The sequence below is a fragment of the Kryptolebias marmoratus genome, linkage group LG6 (assembly GCF_001649575.2).
Source record: "Kryptolebias marmoratus isolate JLee-2015 linkage group LG6, ASM164957v2, whole genome shotgun sequence".
Taxonomy (NCBI): domain Eukaryota; kingdom Metazoa; phylum Chordata; class Actinopteri; order Cyprinodontiformes; family Rivulidae; genus Kryptolebias; species Kryptolebias marmoratus.
Window position 1 is genome coordinate 9,462,204 of NC_051435.1, and position 7,887 is coordinate 9,470,090.

Sequence of the window (7,887 nt, forward strand, 5' to 3'; positions counted from 1 at the left end):
AAAATGAAGCAAGCAAAGCACAAAAGTGGTTCAATCAAAAATTGGTTGAAGAAGAATTTAGTTTTATTTTTTCCAAGTTATGTGGAGTACAAATACAAGAGGAATCTGAAACAAGCAGTTCATGTGAGGAAACTGGCCAACATCCAAGAGTAAAATCCTCCTACTTGATGTGCTTGACTACTTAAAGCCAGTGATTATGTACTTTTGCTATGCATGCATATGGAATTTTATATTTTATTTTATTTTTCACAACAAGTAAACTACCAAATCTGGTATTTTTCATTAGTTTGTTCAGTGTGGTTTTCAATAAACAACCATTAGATTTGAAAAATTTGAGGATGTCCTTGGTGATATTTTTTTTTAAATATAGAAAACATCTAAAAAAATTGCTAATTCGTAAACAAATCCACAGCTGAGATTGCATTATCAAAAGGCTGTGTGAGCAATTGTATTATTTCACTGGCAGAGGAAAAGTTTTATAACCCTTAATAGACTATTGTCTTTAATCATGCAGAATAATTGTCGCCACATATAAAAACAATTGAGTTCTGTTAACGGAAAAAACACAGAAAATGCCTCTCATGTATTGTCACATCAGTCAACATGTTTTGTTGTTTTTGTGTGTTTTGTTTGCAATTTTTTTTTTAAATACCAAAAAATGTAGATGAGACAAACAAAAGGTGGCAAAAGTTGCAATAATGTGCGCAACAATAATGAGATGTTTTCTGCATTAATTTGCTACGCTCAGTTACTTGGTTTACTGTAATGTTGTAAACATATTGAAAAATTAATAAATGAGGCACAGCGGTGATGCAGAGCTGCACTGTTTTCTTTAACAAACACAATCCAGATAAAAGTTTGAAAACAGTGGGCTTCTGCGTGACACAGAGGGTCACTGCTGTTCCAATTAGGCTGCTTTCTGGGCCATTTGAGGGGACATTGTGGCAGAAAGCAGGAGAACTGTAAGAAATCTGAAAGTAAACAGAAATGACTTAGTTTCCTGCCTGCAACAGCAGAGGTTGGAGGGTGTAAAATAACCAAATTTTATCCTCTTGGAATCACAGAGTTTCCATAGGAGGATATAATTTTGTTAAAACAACTTCATTACAGAGAATTTACTTCCTTTGAGTGACAAAAGGCAATGATTTTGTAAATCGAATGTTTGAATGAAAACTTGTTTTTTATTAAAGCTGATTTAAGATTCTCTTTTGTAACTGAATCAAGACAATATCAAATGAGAGAGTCTGTGTGAGAGAGAGTGTGTGTGTTTGGTGAGAGAATTTTTACAGGGAGGACAGTCGGTGCTGAAAAGCCAAACTTCCTTCCTGTCTGAGACACCACAAGCCAAGAATAACACTCATATTCTCTCCATTTTCCTCCATCTCTCCTTGTAGCTGAGAATAGTCCTCACGGATCAGACAGGGAAGGTCAAGTGGATGGTATTCGCCCACAAACACATTCAGGACACACACACAGGCCTGAATCTAGCAGTTAGACAAGTTGGGAAGGAGAATAATAATTCAGTTCAATTCAGTTTATTTATATAGCACCAGTTTACAACAAAAGTCAACTCAGAGCACGATACAAAAGGAAAAACAAGTCCAAATCATAAACTCAAATCCAGAATAAAGCCGAACTACAGTCAAATCATTCTTGTTATAATCCAATGCATTCACATTCAGTACATTATGAAATGCTAATTGGTAAAAAATGATCTTTTGAAGGAAGCCAGCAGATTGTGTTGAATCTTCACTTTGTAACAATCTCACATCCGGAGCAAAATGTTGGCAACAATGGAAAGGAACTCCTTTAAAACAGGAAGAAACTTCCAGCAGAATCAGAACCTGGAGGTTGAGAGGACAGAAAAGAGACACAGACAAACACAGGAGGACTGGTCCAGGTGTAGCTTTTATGGGAAGAAAAACAGTGGTTAGTGGCAGTAATAACTGCAAAAACAAGCATGAAGAGTAAGGAGAGTAAAGACAGCAGCAGAGTGAGGAAATGTGGTCAGTTTGTCCTCCAACAGTCTAAGCTTTTATCAGCATAACTAGGAGATCAGGAAGCCCAAGTCAACGCTTACCAAAGGATTTATCAAAAAGGAAAGTCTTAAGTCTGCTCTTTAAAGTAAACAGGGTGTCAGCATCATTTGTGGACAGAAATAGTTGGTTCAACAAGAGAGAAGCCTGAGAACTGAAAGATCTGCCTCCCATTTTAGAAACTCTTGGAACCACAAGTAAACCTGCAGTCTGAGAGCAAAGTGCTCTGTTGGGAAAATATGGAACAAAAAGATATGTTATATAAGATGGAGCTTGGTTGTTGAGAGCTTTGATAGAAGGTTTTATATTCTATTCTGAATTCTACAGGAAGACAGTCGAGTGAAGCTAAAATAGAGAAATGTAATCTGTCCTATCTCTCATTAGAACCCTGTCAGAAACACTTTGGATCACCTGAAAACCTCTTAGAGAGTTTTTGGACACCATGATAATGAAGAATAACAACAATCCAGAACTAGAAATCATAAATGCATGATCCTGTTTTGTTAGCATCATTTTGGAACAAGATGTTCCTAATTTTAGTAATATGAAGCAGGTGGAAGAAAGCGATGCTGGTAACTTATTTAATGTGGGAGTTAAAAGATATATCCCGTTCAAAGATCAGACCAAGTCTCTTAACATTAGAACTGAAGGCCAAGGTGATACCACCCAGAGTGAAAAGCTGCAAAGTTTGTTCCTAAGATGCTCAGGTCCAAAAACCACAACTTCTGTCTTGTTTCAATTTAAAATCAAAATACTACCAGACAGTCCAAAAAAAAAAACAATCTACATCACTGAAGTGTACACAGAAAATAACTTCATGGCTTACTTAATGCTGAATCGCATGTAGAATCAAGTTATTCTCAGTCTTCAAGCACCTTCCAAAAGACACAGCTGACTTGCTCACCCTTTGTGTTCCAGCCACACATGGGAATCCATCATTATGATGCATTAAAGCAAACAAAAAACATCCCACAAATACACCCCCACTCCCAACTCTCTCTTCAAGTCACTTAATAATCATGAACAATGCTGACCTCAGCTGGACCCAGCGAGTTACTGCTCATGTTTACTCTCCTTTATGAGAAGCAGCGGGCAGCAGAGATGACTGAATAATGTAGCAGTTCCCCCCACAGACAGACAGAAGTCTAACGGAGCGTGCAATCAGAGAGAACCGAAACGAGCTGAGGGATAGAAACAGGGGGAGGGGGAGACATGCGAGACAAACACACACAGAGGTGGACAGATGGAAAGTGTGTCTTTAACAGGTAGGTGGACTGTGTCATTGTGGCAATAGAGAGGTGAGACAGACAGATGGTCAAAAGCAAGTGAGACAGATGAGCAATATATGTAGCAAAGCATCCCACGCTTAATTAATTAGAGAATGGAAACACTGCGGGGCTCTTGGCTGCTTGAGACACAGTTAAGCGTGGAACATCTCCAAAACAGCACACCCACACAGCGAGACACGTGCAAAGGCAACCCAGTACACACACACAGAAAAAGCTCCGTTTTTCAAAGGTTTTATTGAAAAGGGAGTAAAAACCGGGGAAAAAAAAGAGTGGCGCAAATGAGACAAAAGTGGGAGCAGGAGGGGAGAGGCAGAGCAGGGATCAGTTAAGAGGCGATGAAACCATTTGAGGTACAGATAGATGGTAGCAGGGGAGGAGAGAAATGGAGTGTGAGATGGAAGAGAAGAGAATAATGCGGAAGGAGTGAGCTGGAGGAGGTAGAGAGCAGATTAGATGGGGGAAGGAGACTGGTAAAGCAAAAAAGTAGTGAAGTGCAGTGGAGAGGAGAGAGGAGAGAGGAGAAACAGGAGGAAGAGAGACGCTGTGTGACCTCACGTGCTCGGCTGCAATGACGCTTTGAAGATCAACTCAAGGTTGCGAGATAAGAGGGGACCCATTCAGACCAGAGAGGGGAGGAGGAGGATGGTGAGAAGACCAACAGGAGGCATGATGGAAGAGAAGACAGCAAAAGATTACCAAGGCACGAAAAAAAAGGAGAGAAGGATGAGAAAGAGGTGAACCGGAGAGAGGAAGAGAGTGATAAAGACCGTGCAGAGAATGATTCAGTGACTCAAGTTGCCACAAGGAATGCATTACCCCGAGCGTGCACGTGTGGCATGAAGGCATGCGTTAACTTGTGCACAGTGCTGATGCATCAGATGCAGAAGAATGTTTGAGTTTGCATGCCGGCGCGTATGTGCGTCTTTATGCATGTTTATGTGCAGTTTGGCAGAAGTGATTAAGTGCTGCGAGCCTGCCAGCCAATAAACAAACACACCGGCTGTGTTCCATTCCTTAATGAGTTACCCTTATCAGTTACCCCGCGCTCCTCTCCTCCTTACATGCATCCTTTATTTACTCTCTATAACATTATCTCCTTCACTCTTTCTCCTGCATGTCCTATTATCATTCATCTCACATCCTCCACTTGTACTTTCCTCTTTCTATATTTTCTAGTTCAGCTGCTTTTTTTTTCTTTCCTTTATCTTGCTACTCCACCCTTCAGATCCCCTGAATGGAAAAAAGAAAGAAACAAGGAAGGAGATGACATTGTCACTGCCTTTCAGACTGTGGAATGCAACTTAAGCAGGTATGATTCATTCAGATCAGAAGATATGCAGCCGTCCTGTGAATTCGGCTGGACTCTGACTGCATTCGATCATATTCTGTATTGTATTTAATTATGTTTGATGGCTGTTTAACACACTAAACAGTGTGTCTCTCAAGGGGTGGCAGAAACTGAAATTACTTTTGGATGTACTGCCTTGATATTTTGTGCAGAAAATCATGTTCCGCTGAGAAAGGTTAATGAGTTTGGTGATCCTCTGTCTCATGACCAAACTGTTGCAACACGAACATCTGCTTCAGCTGTAATTTGCCAAAGTAATTGTGAGCCTGTTAACATGCTGATCCTGTTATTTAACTCAAAACATCACTGAGTATAAACACAACCTCACAGAAAAGACTTTCTTAGGCTTTTGTTTTCTGGCTGAAACTGTATTTTTCTTATAGTTTTGGCTGTAAATCCCGAAGATTCACATTTGAAAACCTACCTAAGTTGAAAACACCAACAGCGTCACTGCTAATTGAGCAAGGAGCAATTAAACGCAGCAAAGAAAACATGTTTGTGTTTTCATCTGACTGAATCAGAATCTTATTAGGAGTCTGACAAGAGTTTGGAAAGACAAGTACGGAAGTGTCAGTGAAGGAAAAGTTTGAATCACATGGGATGTGAGATGCTGAAGGAAAAAAGTCTGGTTTTCAGTGAGGGAGTGAGAGCAGGCCTGAGGGTAGGAATGTAAATCATAGCTGGTTCATGTTTTTTGCTTTCCCAAATTGTGGCAACAAAATCTCCACTTGTAAGATTTCACTTACTACCTATGGAAGACTGGTTGCTAGTCGTTCCACAAAAGAATGAAAAATAAATTAAAAATCACCATGATTGCAGAAAATATTTTTGACCAAGACAACTAGGATAAGAGCTCTTACACTGGGTACGAACATTTTTCTTATTTTGGTATTTGAACATCATTTTCATGAGCCATCAATTCAATTCCCTATTTGCCAAAAAATTTCAATAGAATCATTCATCCTTTGGTTTGTAAATAATGTAAATTTGTAAATAAATCCTTTTTATGCTTAAAGTAAGGTTGTTTTCCAGTCATAAATAGTGATTTAAGAGCCTTCAACTAGCCAAAGGAAGCTAAAGTGACAAGCAGAAACATAGCTACAGAAACGCCCAGAATTGTTATTATTATTTATGTTTTTGCTCTTTTGTCTCTTGTTACATCATAAGGTAGAAACCCCTGCTGCAGATAAAGCACACATAATCATTATTAGCTAAAGTTTACTCTTACTTTTCTTTACTCGTTCAATAATAATTCACTGAGCTCTTTGCCTGAAGGACATGTTTGGGTTAAAAGTATTTAAAGCATAAAATGTTCAAACACATCTAGGCAATCAAGCTAAATAAGGTTAAAAAAATCAGGTATTTTCAGCATATTTGAACACATTGATTACATGTTCAAATTAAGCCCAGATTTTAATATAATTTGTAGCATTAAATGCACTGAACTTGAAATCTTATTAGCGCCGCTGGTAACCCACTGAGTTTTACAGCTGATACAATTATGAATAAAAAATAAAAGTTCTTCTGCATCTATGGAACAGCAAAAAACCTTTTTGCAAAACTATCAGCTTTAAAATGTTCCTGATGCATCTTGTTGGTAGCACACAGCCTATATAGTTTCTTATTTATACAGAAACATTGTGTCATCAACATGAGATGCAATAAAACAATTTCGTATTGTAGCTTTTCCTTCTACCACTGAAATGAAAGTTTGAAAAAAAAAAGATATCAATGTTAACCAAAACTGACTCTTTTTCTGCTCTTCATTCCACTGCACATTTACAAATGTTTGTGTGTGTTATATAAATAAATGATAAAGACTAAATTGCTTGGCCTACATTTAGCAGGAGATGTTCACGGCCAAATGAGGGTTATGACCGGTCGAAACATTAAAATCATGCCTAGTGATTACTGGGTCGACTGCAGCTCAGATAAATAGTGCTGGCTGTCAAATTCAAGTGCCCCATCCAAATCTGATAAACATTCTGCTTTAGTATGTGGAAATACATTAATGTCAGCAGTTCCTCTTTGCTCAAGGCTGTAGTTGCTAAAAGTCATAGTTAGCTCTGAATAAAATTGACTTGACTTCAGCTTACTTTAACATAACTGCATCCCTGAGCAAAAAAGAGGGTGCACGACTAAGAAAAAAAAAGAGACGTAAAACATAAACTAATAGGGATTTTTTTTAGAGGATCCTTAATGTTGTGAACACTTATAAACCCAATAGGAGCCTGTCAATTTTAGATGCAAGCACAACATTTTATTTAACTGGCATGAAATATTAATGCAAACTAGGTATTAGCAGCCATCACCTCCTCTCTCAGACTCTAGTGCAAAGTTTGTCTGCCTATATTTGTTCTTTACCCAAAAAAGGGGGTGAATTAGACTCCAGGTTTAATAACATTATTACTCTTCTATAAAACCATGTGTAACTCTTTGCACTGTTTCTCCTTACATGCATTCCTCTAACAGGTAAAACATTATAAAGTGACCATCCTCTCTGTTTTATATCACAAGCACAGGCGTGAAGAGTGAAAATAAAACTCAATTCCCAAAGTAAAATGTTGCCGTTTTAGTTTCCTAGAAACCATAGAAAGGTATTACATTACACAGCAAAGGCACCAGCAAAATATAATCATATGTGCCTTAAGAACCAGTAAACAAGCCCATACTTTTGTAAATCCTTCACAAAGTATTACTTGATTTATGTTACTTTACCATGTGTCATGTTTCTTTGAAGAATATAAAATGGCAACATTTTGCACTATGTACTTGACTGGAAATATAAACATTTAAACCTAAAAAGCTGCACTGGAACACTTTTTATCTAAAAATTAATTAAAAAGGTGAGTCTGTTTAAAAGAATTATAGTTAGTGTCTCTAAAAACAAAATGCTCACATGTACACACCGTTCTTGTTTATACTTGTTGAGAATTTCCTGATCTACTGACATCAATCAAGTTGTAGCCATTCAAGTAAAAAGCCAAGATTCAAGATGCTCAGATAAAGTGAGGGGAAAGTGCTTCTGTGTCCAAGTGACTTTTGATTTATTGGCCCACCGTTCAGCTTGCAGTTGCCAAGCTAACCAACGCTTGAGTGGTTTTTCAGTTCGGAATGATTTCTAACATGGCCCTCTGTGCACATGTTGACATGAAACAAAAGAACACCTGGTCATGACTTCAAGTCATGCTTTCTGATATGTCAAATGACATAA